The sequence below is a fragment of the Anomaloglossus baeobatrachus genome, unplaced genomic scaffold, assembly GCF_048569485.1.
Source record: "Anomaloglossus baeobatrachus isolate aAnoBae1 unplaced genomic scaffold, aAnoBae1.hap1 Scaffold_4284, whole genome shotgun sequence".
Lineage (NCBI taxonomy): Eukaryota > Metazoa > Chordata > Amphibia > Anura > Aromobatidae > Anomaloglossus > Anomaloglossus baeobatrachus.
This window is the reverse complement of record NW_027443619.1, coordinates 1-12,134: the sequence shown is the minus strand read 5'-3', so window position 1 is coordinate 12,134 and position 12,134 is coordinate 1. Positions and strand designations below refer to the sequence as shown.

Here is a 12,134-nt window from a genome sequence, read left to right as displayed (position 1 = left end):
GGCTGAGAAACCAACACCCGGTTGGAGGTCTGGGTCAGCTTCGGCTGAGAAACCAACACCCGGTTGGAGGTCCGGTTAGCCTTGGGCTGAGAAACCAACACCGGTTGATGGTCCGGGCAGTTTCGGCTGCGAAACCAACAACTAGTAGCTCTCTACTCCACTTGGGTAAGATGCCTGGGTGGACGCTGGGAGCAACGACAAGGCTCAACCAGGCTTCGGCTTGGGGGAGCACCGAAGATCCCTGACCCTTGCTGTGGCCTTCTGGCTCGGAGGGACGGGGTTGATTTTTGGGGACCCTCTCCTCACGGTGGGGTCCACACGAATCCTAGCCTTTGCACTGTTTTTGGTGTGACTTCGGTCATGCATTTTTTGTGGTGCTTTGGAAAGCTTCATTAAATCAAAAATCTGTTCTTATCAGTTTAATATCTGATACGTCCCCTATCTGGGGACCATATATTAAATGGATTTTTAGAACAGGGAGATGGAAAAAGAGCTTGCTCTGTCCACTCCACGCATTGACCTGGTATTGCAGTACCTCCAGGAACGGTGCACCCCTTCTTAACCCAGTTTCCAAAAGCAGAACTCGATTCACCTGATTCATATTAGCCCGATTAGCGAATTGAAATGAATTTTTATCTAACACACTTTTTACTTGCTTTATTCATCCAAATAGCAAACTCATCACCACTCAACCTCACCAACTCTGCTATGTCCCGTGCAGTATCTTGTTGTCAGTCTAATCTAGATCATGTGTAATTGAATGGAATAGATCCCTTTTGGACAAAGTGGAGTCAGATGCTGCAGTGACCACAGGTGTGAGAGGATCTACAATTGGCATCTGGTGTTATCTCTCTGCTTCCACTCCAAATAAAGTTACCTGTTGTTACCTGAACGTCAAATACTAAGAATGGGCGGCCTATGAAAGAATTAGTACTTTCATTAAGTATACTAAACCGGCTAATTGGGAATAGACAAACTGTAAAAAGCCCTCTGAGAAAGCCCCTCTCTAACCTTTGTTAGTAAGCTTTTCTGTAGCCTGCCTGTTGATGTATTTTCGGTTTGAACAGTGCACAACATGAAGAGACGGAACACTGGCGGCTTGTCACAATGCCCCCCGATGACATCACAATAGCGCTGCTGCCTAGAAAACAAGCTGCGCAGAAGAAGTTGTTCTTTGGGTGGGAGGGTGGGCTAGTGGAAGGAGGGGGCAATCTCTTTTTTTCCCGGGTGGTAGGGGGATGACAGGAGAAGGGAAGCGGGTGGTGAGAAAGGTACAGAGGGCAGGGTTTGGGGGCTGGGAAGGAAAGGGAAAAGATTAGGGTTTGGGGATGATGAAAGGGCTTTCTACGGGTAAGGATGGCAAAGGGTGGCAGTGACGGAAAGTCAGGCAACCTGTCCTGTCCGTCTTTTTGTATCGTGAATTGGAAAGACTGCAAGGGGGAGGGGAGTTGCTTGCGCCCTAAAGGAGGAGTTATTCAGATTCATTGCAGTGGGCGGCGGCTGCAAAACGCACCATTCTTCTTGTTTTTGCTCTGCAAAGCAGCCTTTTCAAGGGTTGGCTTGGGTGACAAAATGTCTTGTGTAGGCGTGGGTTTGTCTCCCTCTCGCTCTCTCTCCCTAAGATGTGTCCGGCATAGGCCAGGGTGCCACTCGAGGCCCAAACCAATTCTGGTTATCGCTTCTCGGCCTTTTGGCTAAGATCAAGTGTAGTGTTGTTCGAAGAGGTGGTTTAAGCTCCAGGCCACCTTAGTACAATGATACAATGCACACTGGAAGGTTGCGCTTGCTAGTACTCTGGGTGGATAGTATATTCATCTAGAGGAAAACATGGCCCTACCAGGATCGAGGCTATTAGACTGAGTAAGGGTGGGGGGCTATGGTACAACGTGCCCCAGGACTGACGACCCTGGAGTGAGTCTGAGCTTGCTGGCTTGGGACCCCGGCAAGCCTTGGGCTCTGTAGCACACCGTACCTTGCCTTTTCATACTTTTTGAGCATATTACCCTATCCCGGCCTTCTGGCTAGGAAGGGAAATTTTTATAATCCCGGTCGGAGGTCTGGTCAGCTTTGGGCTAAGAAACTAACACCCGGTTGGAGGTCCGGGTCAGCTTCGGCTGAGAAACCAACACCCGGTTGGAGGTCTGGGTCAGCTTCGGCTGAGAAACCAACACCCGGTTGGAGGTCCGGTTAGCCTTGGGCTGAGAAACCAACACCGGTTGACGGTCCGGGCAGTTTCGGTTGCGAAACCAACAACTAGTAGCTCTCTACTCCACTTGGGTAAGATGCCTGGGTGGACGCTGGGAGCAACGACAAGGCTCAACCAGGCTTCGGCTTGGGGGAGCACCGAAGATCCCTGACCCTTGCTGTGGCCTTCTGGCTCGGAGGGACGGGGTTGATTTTTGGGGACCCTCTCCTCACGGTGGGGTCCACACGAATCCTAGCCTTTGCACTGTTTTTGGTGTGACTTCGGTAATGCATTTTTTGTGGTGCTTTGGAAAGCTTCATTAAATCATTAAATCAAAAATCTGTTCTTATCAGTTTAATATCTGATACGTCCCCTATCTGGGGACCATATATTAAATGGATTTTTAGAACAGGGAGATGGAAAAAGAGCTTGCTCTGTCCACTCCACGCATTGACCTGGTATTGCAGTACCTCCAGGAACGGTGCACCCCTTCTTAACCCAGTTTCCAAAAGCAGAACTCGATTCACCTGATTCATATTAGCCCGATTAGCGAATTGAAATGAATTTTTATCTAACACACTTTTTACTTGCTTTATTCATCCAAATAGCAAACTCATCACCACTCAACTTCACCAACTCTGCTATGTCCCGTGCAGTATCTTGTTGTCAGTCTAATCTAGATCATGTGTAATTGAATGGAATAGATCCCTTTTGGACAAAGTGGAGTCAGATGCTGCAGTGACCACAGGTGTGAGAGGATCTACAATTGGCATCTGGTGTTATCTCTCTGCTTCCACTCCAAATAAAGTTACCTGTTGTTACCTGAACGTCAAATACTAAGAATGGGCGGCCTATGAAAGAATTAGTACTTTCATTAAGTATACTAAACCGGCTAATTGGGAATAGACAAACTGTAAAAAGCCCTCTGAGAAAGCCCCTCTCTAACCTTTGTTAGTAAGCTTTTCTGTAGCCTGCCTGTTGATGTATTTTCGGTTTGAACAGTGCACAACATGAAGAGACGGAACACTGGCGGCTTGTCACAATGCCCCCCGATGACATCACAATAGCGCTGCTGCCTAGAAAACAAGCTGCGCAGAAGAAGTTGTTCTTTGGGTGGGAGGGTGGGCTAGTGGAAGGAGGGGGCAATCTCTTTTTTTCCCGGGTGGTAGGGGGATGACAGGAGAAGGGAAGCGGGTGGTGAGAAAGGTACAGAGGGCAGGGTTTGGGGGCTGGGAAGGAAAGGGAAAAGATTAGGGTTTGGGGATGATGAAAGGGCTTTCTACGGGTAAGGATGGCAAAGGGTGGCAGTGACGGAAAGTCAGGCAACCTGTCCTGTCCGTCTTTTTGTATCGTGAATTGGAAAGACTGCAAGGGGGAGGGGAGTTGCTTGCGCCCTAAAGGAGGAGTTATTCAGATTCATTGCAGTGGGCGGCGGCTGCAAAACGCACCATTCTTCTTGTTTTTGCTCTGCAAAGCAGCCTTTTCAAGGGTTGGCTTGGGTGACAAAATGTCTTGTGTAGGCGTGGGTTTGTCTCCCTCTCGCTCTCTCTCCCTAAGATGTGTCCGGCATAGGCCAGGGTGCCACTCGAGGCCCAAACCAATTCTGGTTATCGCTTCTCGGCCTTTTGGCTAAGATCAAGTGTAGTATCTGTTCTTATCAGTTTAATATCTGATACGTCCCCTATCTGGGGACCATATATTAAATGGATTTTTAGAACAGGGAGATGGAAAAAGAGCTTGCTCTGTCCACTCCACGCATTGACCTGGTATTGCAGTACCTCCAGGAACGGTGCACCCCTTCTTAACCCAGTTTCCAAAAGCAGAACTCGATTCACCTGATTCATATTAGCCCGATTAGCGAATTGAAATGAATTTTTATCTAACACACTTTTTACTTGCTTTATTCATCCAAATAGCAAACTCATCACCACTCAACTTCACCAACTCTGCTATGTCCCGTGCAGTATCTTGTTGTCAGTCTAATCTAGATCATGTGTAATTGAATGGAATAGATCCCTTTTGGACAAAGTGGAGTCAGATGCTGCAGTGACCACAGGTGTGAGAGGATCTACAATTGGCATCTGGTGTTATCTCTCTGCTTCCACTCCAAATAAAGTTACCTGTTGTTACCTGAACGTCAAATACTAAGAATGGGCGGCCTATGAAAGAATTAGTACTTTCATTAAGTATACTAAACCGGCTAATTGGGAATAGACAAACTGTAAAAAGCCCTCTGAGAAAGCCCCTCTCTAACCTTTGTTAGTAAGCTTTTCTGTAGCCTGCCTGTTGATGTATTTTCGGTTTGAACAGTGCACAACATGAAGAGACGGAACACTGGCGGCTTGTCACAATGCCCCCCGATGACATCACAATAGCGCTGCTGCCTAGAAAACAAGCTGCGCAGAAGAAGTTGTTCTTTGGGTGGGAGGGTGGGCTAGTGGAAGGAGGGGGCAATCTCTTTTTTTCCCGGGTGGTAGGGGGATGACAGGAGAAGGGAAGCGGGTGGTGAGAAAGGTACAGAGGGCAGGGTTTGGGGGCTGGGAAGGAAAGGGAAAAGATTAGGGTTTGGGGATGATGAAAGGGCTTTCTACGGGTAAGGATGGCAAAGGGTGGCAGTGACGGAAAGTCAGGCAACCTGTCCTGTCCGTCTTTTTGTATCGTGAATTGGAAAGACTGCAAGGGGGAGGGGAGTTGCTTGCGCCCTAAAGGAGGAGTTATTCAGATTCATTGCAGTGGGCGGCGGCTGCAAAACGCACCATTCTTCTTGTTTTTGCTCTGCAAAGCAGCCTTTTCAAGGGTTGGCTTGGGTGACAAAATGTCTTGTGTAGGCGTGGGTTTGTCTCCCTCTCGCTCTCTCTCCCTAAGATGTGTCCGGCATAGGCCAGGGTGCCACTCGAGGCCCAAACCAATTCTGGTTATCGCTTCTCGGCCTTTTGGCTAAGATCAAGTGTAGTATCTGTTCTTATCAGTTTAATATCTGATACGTCCCCTATCTGGGGACCATATATTAAATGGATTTTTAGAACAGGGAGATGGAAAAAGAGCTTGCTCTGTCCACTCCACGCATTGACCTGGTATTGCAGTACCTCCAGGAACGGTGCACCCCTTCTTAACCCAGTTTCCAAAAGCAGAACTCGATTCACCTGATTCATATTAGCCCGATTAGCGAATTGAAATGAATTTTTATCTAACACACTTTTTACTTGCTTTATTCATCCAAATAGCAAACTCATCACCACTCAACTTCACCAACTCTGCTATGTCCCGTGCAGTATCTTGTTGTCAGTCTAATCTAGATCATGTGTAATTGAATGGAATAGATCCCTTTTGGACAAAGTGGAGTCAGATGCTGCAGTGACCACAGGTGTGAGAGGATCTACAATTGGCATCTGGTGTTATCTCTCTGCTTCCACTCCAAATAAAGTTACCTGTTGTTACCTGAACGTCAAATACTAAGAATGGGCGGCCTATGAAAGAATTAGTACTTTCATTAAGTATACTAAACCGGCTAATTGGGAATAGACAAACTGTAAAAAGCCCTCTGAGAAAGCCCCTCTCTAACCTTTGTTAGTAAGCTTTTCTGTAGCCTGCCTGTTGATGTATTTTCGGTTTGAACAGTGCACAACATGAAGAGACGGAACACTGGCGGCTTGTCACAATGCCCCCGATGACATCACAATAGCGCTGCTGCCTAGAAAACAAGCTGCGCAGAAGAAGTTGTTCTTTGGGTGGGAGGGTGGGCTAGTGGAAGGAGGGGGCAATCTCTTTTTTTCCCGGGTGGTAGGGGGATGACAGGAGAAGGGAAGCGGGTGGTGAGAAAGGTACAGAGGGCAGGGTTTGGGGGCTGGGAAGGAAAGGGAAAAGATTAGGGTTTGGGGATGATGAAAGGGCTTTCTACGGGTAAGGATGGCAAAGGGTGGCAGTGACGGAAAGTCAGGCAACCTGTCCTGTCCGTCTTTTTGTATCGTGAATTGGAAAGACTGCAAGGGGGAGGGGAGTTGCTTGCGCCCTAAAGGAGGAGTTATTCAGATTCATTGCAGTGGGCGGCGGCTGCAAAACGCACCATTCTTCTTGTTTTTGCTCTGCAAAGCAGCCTTTTCAAGGGTTGGCTTGGGTGACAAAATGTCTTGTGTAGGCATGGGTTTGTCTCCCTCTCGCTCTCTCTCCCTAAGATGTGTCCGGCATAGGCCAGGGTGCCACTCGAGGCCCAAACCAATTCTGGTTATCGCTTCTCGGCCTTTTGGCTAAGATCAAGTGTAGTATCTGTTCTTATCAGTTTAATATCTGATACGTCCCCTATCTGGGGACCATATATTAAATGGATTTTTAGAACAGGGAGATGGAAAAAGAGCTTGCTCTGTCCACTCCACGCATTGACCTGGTATTGCAGTACCTCCAGGAACGGTGCACCCCTTCTTAACCCAGTTTCCAAAAGCAGAACTCGATTCACCTGATTCATATTAGCCCGATTAGCGAATTGAAATGAATTTTTATCTAACACACTTTTTACTTGCTTTATTCATCCAAATAGCAAACTCATCACCACTCAACCTCACCAACTCTGCTATGTCCCGTGCAGTATCTTGTTGTCAGTCTAATCTAGATCATGTGTAATTGAATGGAATAGATCCCTTTTGGACAAAGTGGAGTCAGATGCTGCAGTGACCACAGGTGTGAGAGGATCTACAATTGGCATCTGGTGTTATCTCTCTGCTTCCACTCCAAATAAAGTTACCTGTTGTTACCTGAACGTCAAATACTAAGAATGGGCGGCCTATGAAAGAATTAGTACTTTCATTAAGTATACTAAACCGGCTAATTGGGAATAGACAAACTGTAAAAAGCCCTCTGAGAAAGCCCCTCTCTAACCTTTGTTAGTAAGCTTTTCTGTAGCCTGCCTGTTGATGTATTTTCGGTTTGAACAGTGCACAACATGAAGAGACGGAACACTGGCGGCTTGTCACAATGCCCCCCGATGACATCACAATAGCGCTGCTGCCTAGAAAACAAGCTGCGCAGAAGAAGTTGTTCTTTGGGTGGGAGGGTGGGCTAGTGGAAGGAGGGGGCAATCTCTTTTTTTCCCGGGTGGTAGGGGGATGACAGGAGAAGGGAAGCGGGTGGTGAGAAAGGTACAGAGGGCAGGGTTTGGGGGCTGGGAAGGAAAGGGAAAAGATTAGGGTTTGGGGATGATGAAAGGGCTTTCTACGGGTAAGGATGGCAAAGGGTGGCAGTGACGGAAAGTCAGGCAACCTGTCCTGTCCGTCTTTTTGTATCGTGAATTGGAAAGACTGCAAGGGGGAGGGGAGTTGCTTGCGCCCTAAAGGAGGAGTTATTCAGATTCATTGCAGTGGGCGGCGGCTGCAAAACGCACCATTCTTCTTGTTTTTGCTCTGCAAAGCAGCCTTTTCAAGGGTTGGCTTGGGTGACAAAATGTCTTGTGTAGGCGTGGGTTTGTCTCCCTCTCGCTCTCTCTCCCTAAGATGTGTCCGGCATAGGCCAGGGTGCCACTCGAGGCCCAAACCAATTCTGGTTATCGCTTCTCGGCCTTTTGGCTAAGATCAAGTGTAGTGTTGTTCGAAGAGGTGGTTTAAGCTCCAGGCCACCTTAGTACAATGATACAATGCACACTGGAAGGTTGCGCTTGCTAGTACTCTGGGTGGATAGTATATTCATCTAGAGGAAAACATGGCCCTACCAGGATCGAGGCTATTAGACTGAGTAAGGGTGGGGGGCTATGGTACAACGTGCCCCAGGACTGACGACCCTGGAGTGAGTCTGAGCTTGCTGGCTTGGGACCCCGGCAAGCCTTGGGCTCTGTAGCACACCGTACCTTGCCTTTTCATACTTTTTGAGCATATTACCCTATCCCGGCCTTCTGGCTAGGAAGGGAAATTTTTATAATCCCGGTCGGAGGTCTGGTCAGCTTTGGGCTAAGAAACTAACACCCGGTTGGAGGTCCGGGTCAGCTTCGGCTGAGAAACCAACACCCGGTTGGAGGTCTGGGTCAGCTTCGGCTGAGAAACCAACACCCGGTTGGAGGTCCGGTTAGCCTTGGGCTGAGAAACCAACACCGGTTGACGGTCCGGGCAGTTTCGGTTGCGAAACCAACAACTAGTAGCTCTCTACTCCACTTGGGTAAGATGCCTGGGTGGACGCTGGGAGCAACGACAAGGCTCAACCAGGCTTCGGCTTGGGGGAGCACCGAAGATCCCTGACCCTTGCTGTGGCCTTCTGGCTCGGAGGGACGGGGTTGATTTTTGGGGACCCTCTCCTCACGGTGGGGTCCACACGAATCCTAGCCTTTGCACTGTTTTTGGTGTGACTTCGGTAATGCATTTTTTGTGGTGCTTTGGAAAGCTTCATTAAATCATTAAATCAAAAATCTGTTCTTATCAGTTTAATATCTGATACGTCCCCTATCTGGGGACCATATATTAAATGGATTTTTAGAACAGGGAGATGGAAAAAGAGCTTGCTCTGTCCACTCCACGCATTGACCTGGTATTGCAGTACCTCCAGGAACGGTGCACCCCTTCTTAACCCAGTTTCCAAAAGCAGAACTCGATTCACCTGATTCATATTAGCCCGATTAGCGAATTGAAATGAATTTTTATCTAACACACTTTTTACTTGCTTTATTCATCCAAATAGCAAACTCATCACCACTCAACTTCACCAACTCTGCTATGTCCCGTGCAGTATCTTGTTGTCAGTCTAATCTAGATCATGTGTAATTGAATGGAATAGATCCCTTTTGGACAAAGTGGAGTCAGATGCTGCAGTGACCACAGGTGTGAGAGGATCTACAATTGGCATCTGGTGTTATCTCTCTGCTTCCACTCCAAATAAAGTTACCTGTTGTTACCTGAACGTCAAATACTAAGAATGGGCGGCCTATGAAAGAATTAGTACTTTCATTAAGTATACTAAACCGGCTAATTGGGAATAGACAAACTGTAAAAAGCCCTCTGAGAAAGCCCCTCTCTAACCTTTGTTAGTAAGCTTTTCTGTAGCCTGCCTGTTGATGTATTTTCGGTTTGAACAGTGCACAACATGAAGAGACGGAACACTGGCGGCTTGTCACAATGCCCCCCGATGACATCACAATAGCGCTGCTGCCTAGAAAACAAGCTGCGCAGAAGAAGTTGTTCTTTGGGTGGGAGGGTGGGCTAGTGGAAGGAGGGGGCAATCTCTTTTTTTCCCGGGTGGTAGGGGGATGACAGGAGAAGGGAAGCGGGTGGTGAGAAAGGTACAGAGGGCAGGGTTTGGGGGCTGGGAAGGAAAGGGAAAAGATTAGGGTTTGGGGATGATGAAAGGGCTTTCTACGGGTAAGGATGGCAAAGGGTGGCAGTGACGGAAAGTCAGGCAACCTGTCCTGTCCGTCTTTTTGTATCGTGAATTGGAAAGACTGCAAGGGGGAGGGGAGTTGCTTGCGCCCTAAAGGAGGAGTTATTCAGATTCATTGCAGTGGGCGGCGGCTGCAAAACGCACCATTCTTCTTGTTTTTGCTCTGCAAAGCAGCCTTTTCAAGGGTTGGCTTGGGTGACAAAATGTCTTGTGTAGGCGTGGGTTTGTCTCCCTCTCGCTCTCTCTCCCTAAGATGTGTCCGGCATAGGCCAGGGTGCCACTCGAGGCCCAAACCAATTCTGGTTATCGCTTCTCGGCCTTTTGGCTAAGATCAAGTGTAGTATCTGTTCTTATCAGTTTAATATCTGATACGTCCCCTATCTGGGGACCATATATTAAATGGATTTTTAGAACAGGGAGATGGAAAAAGAGCTTGCTCTGTCCACTCCACGCATTGACCTGGTATTGCAGTACCTCCAGGAACGGTGCACCCCTTCTTAACCCAGTTTCCAAAAGCAGAACTCGATTCACCTGATTCATATTAGCCCGATTAGCGAATTGAAATGAATTTTTATCTAACACACTTTTTACTTGCTTTATTCATCCAAATAGCAAACTCATCACCACTCAACTTCACCAACTCTGCTATGTCCCGTGCAGTATCTTGTTGTCAGTCTAATCTAGATCATGTGTAATTGAATGGAATAGATCCCTTTTGGACAAAGTGGAGTCAGATGCTGCAGTGACCACAGGTGTGAGAGGATCTACAATTGGCATCTGGTGTTATCTCTCTGCTTCCACTCCAAATAAAGTTACCTGTTGTTACCTGAACGTCAAATACTAAGAATGGGCGGCCTATGAAAGAATTAGTACTTTCATTAAGTATACTAAACCGGCTAATTGGGAATAGACAAACTGTAAAAAGCCCTCTGAGAAAGCCCCTCTCTAACCTTTGTTAGTAAGCTTTTCTGTAGCCTGCCTGTTGATGTATTTTCGGTTTGAACAGTGCACAACATGAAGAGACGGAACACTGGCGGCTTGTCACAATGCCCCCCGATGACATCACAATAGCGCTGCTGCCTAGAAAACAAGCTGCGCAGAAGAAGTTGTTCTTTGGGTGGGAGGGTGGGCTAGTGGAAGGAGGGGGCAATCTCTTTTTTTCCCGGGTGGTAGGGGGATGACAGGAGAAGGGAAGCGGGTGGTGAGAAAGGTACAGAGGGCAGGGTTTGGGGGCTGGGAAGGAAAGGGAAAAGATTAGGGTTTGGGGATGATGAAAGGGCTTTCTACGGGTAAGGATGGCAAAGGGTGGCAGTGACGGAAAGTCAGGCAACCTGTCCTGTCCGTCTTTTTGTATCGTGAATTGGAAAGACTGCAAGGGGGAGGGGAGTTGCTTGCGCCCTAAAGGAGGAGTTATTCAGATTCATTGCAGTGGGCGGCGGCTGCAAAACGCACCATTCTTCTTGTTTTTGCTCTGCAAAGCAGCCTTTTCAAGGGTTGGCTTGGGTGACAAAATGTCTTGTGTAGGCGTGGGTTTGTCTCCCTCTCGCTCTCTCTCCCTAAGATGTGTCCGGCATAGGCCAGGGTGCCACTCGAGGCCCAAACCAATTCTGGTTATCGCTTCTCGGCCTTTTGGCTAAGATCAAGTGTAGTATCTGTGAGGCTCGGCAGATGCAATGCACACTGGAAGGTTGCGCTTGCTAGTACTCTTGATGTATAGTATATTCATCTAGAGGAAAACATGGCCCTACCAGGATCGAGGCTATTAGACTGAGTAAGTGTGGGGGCTATGGTGCAATGTGCCCCAGGACTGACGACCCTGGAGTGAGTCTGAGCTTGCTGGCTTGGGACCCCGGCGAGCCTTGGGCTCTGTAGCACACCGTACCTTGCCCTTTCATACTTTCTGAGCATATTGCTCTATCCCGGCCTTCTGGCTAGGAAGGGAAATTTTTATAATCATGTTCGGAGGTCCGTTCAGCTTTGGGCTGAGAAACCAACACCCGGTTGGAGGTCCGGGTCAGCTTCGGCTGAGAAACCAACACCCGGTTGGAGGTCTGGGTCAGCTTCGGCTGAGAAACCAACACCCGGTTGGAGGTCCGGGTCAGCTTCGGCTGAGAAACCAACACCCGGTTGGAGGTCCGGTTAGCCTTGGGCTGAGAAACCAACACCGGTTGACGGTCCGGGCAGTTTCGGCTGCGAAACCAACAACTAGTAGCTCTCTACTCCACTTGGGTAAAATGCCTGGGTGGACGCTGGGAGCAACGACAAGGCTCAACCAGGCTTTGGCTTGGGGGAGCACCGAAGATCCCTGACCCTTGCTGTGGCCTTCTGGCTCGGAGGGACGGGGTTGATTTTTGGGGACCCTCTCCTCACGGAGGGGTCCACACGAATCCTAGCCTTTGCACTGTTTTTGGTGTGACTTCGGTCATGCATTTTTTGCGGTGCTTTGGAAAGCTTCATTAAATCAAAAAATCTGTTCTTATCAGTTTAATATCTGATACGTCCCCTATCTGGGGACCATATATTAAATGGATTTTTAGAACAGGGAGATGGAAAAAGAGCTTGCTCTGTCCACTCCACGCATTGACCTGGTATTGCAGTACCT

General features: G+C 48.3%; 5 non-coding genes and 4 pseudogenes across 5 annotated transcripts; all 9 read left to right on the top strand.

The window, feature by feature from the left end:
• The first annotated feature begins 364 nt into the window (after window positions 1–364).
• On the top strand, window positions 365–557 carry LOC142279248 (U2 spliceosomal RNA). The gene has a single exon (XR_012741936.1). It is a non-coding gene; the product is annotated as a U2 spliceosomal RNA (small nuclear RNA).
• A 1,915-nt stretch (window positions 558–2,472) lies between these two features.
• On the top strand, window positions 2,473–2,677 carry LOC142279252 (U2 spliceosomal RNA; annotated as a pseudogene).
• A 1,117-nt stretch (window positions 2,678–3,794) lies between these two features.
• LOC142279261 (U2 spliceosomal RNA) lies at window positions 3,795–3,985 on the top strand. The gene has a single exon (XR_012741940.1). It is a non-coding gene; the product is annotated as a U2 spliceosomal RNA (small nuclear RNA).
• A 1,117-nt stretch (window positions 3,986–5,102) lies between these two features.
• On the top strand, window positions 5,103–5,293 carry LOC142279258 (U2 spliceosomal RNA). Its single transcript, XR_012741939.1, has one exon. It is a non-coding gene; the product is annotated as a U2 spliceosomal RNA (small nuclear RNA).
• A 1,116-nt stretch (window positions 5,294–6,409) lies between these two features.
• Window positions 6,410–6,600, top strand: LOC142279246 (U2 spliceosomal RNA). Its single transcript, XR_012741934.1, has one exon. It is a non-coding gene; the product is annotated as a U2 spliceosomal RNA (small nuclear RNA).
• A 1,915-nt stretch (window positions 6,601–8,515) lies between these two features.
• On the top strand, window positions 8,516–8,720 carry LOC142279251 (U2 spliceosomal RNA; annotated as a pseudogene).
• A 1,117-nt stretch (window positions 8,721–9,837) lies between these two features.
• Window positions 9,838–10,028, top strand: LOC142279233 (U2 spliceosomal RNA). The gene has a single exon (XR_012741923.1). It is a non-coding gene; the product is annotated as a U2 spliceosomal RNA (small nuclear RNA).
• A 1,117-nt stretch (window positions 10,029–11,145) lies between these two features.
• LOC142279259 (U2 spliceosomal RNA) lies at window positions 11,146–11,272 on the top strand (annotated as a pseudogene).
• Window positions 11,273–11,956: 684 nt separating this feature from the next.
• LOC142279254 (U2 spliceosomal RNA) lies at window positions 11,957–12,134 on the top strand (annotated as a pseudogene; the record flags this gene model as incomplete).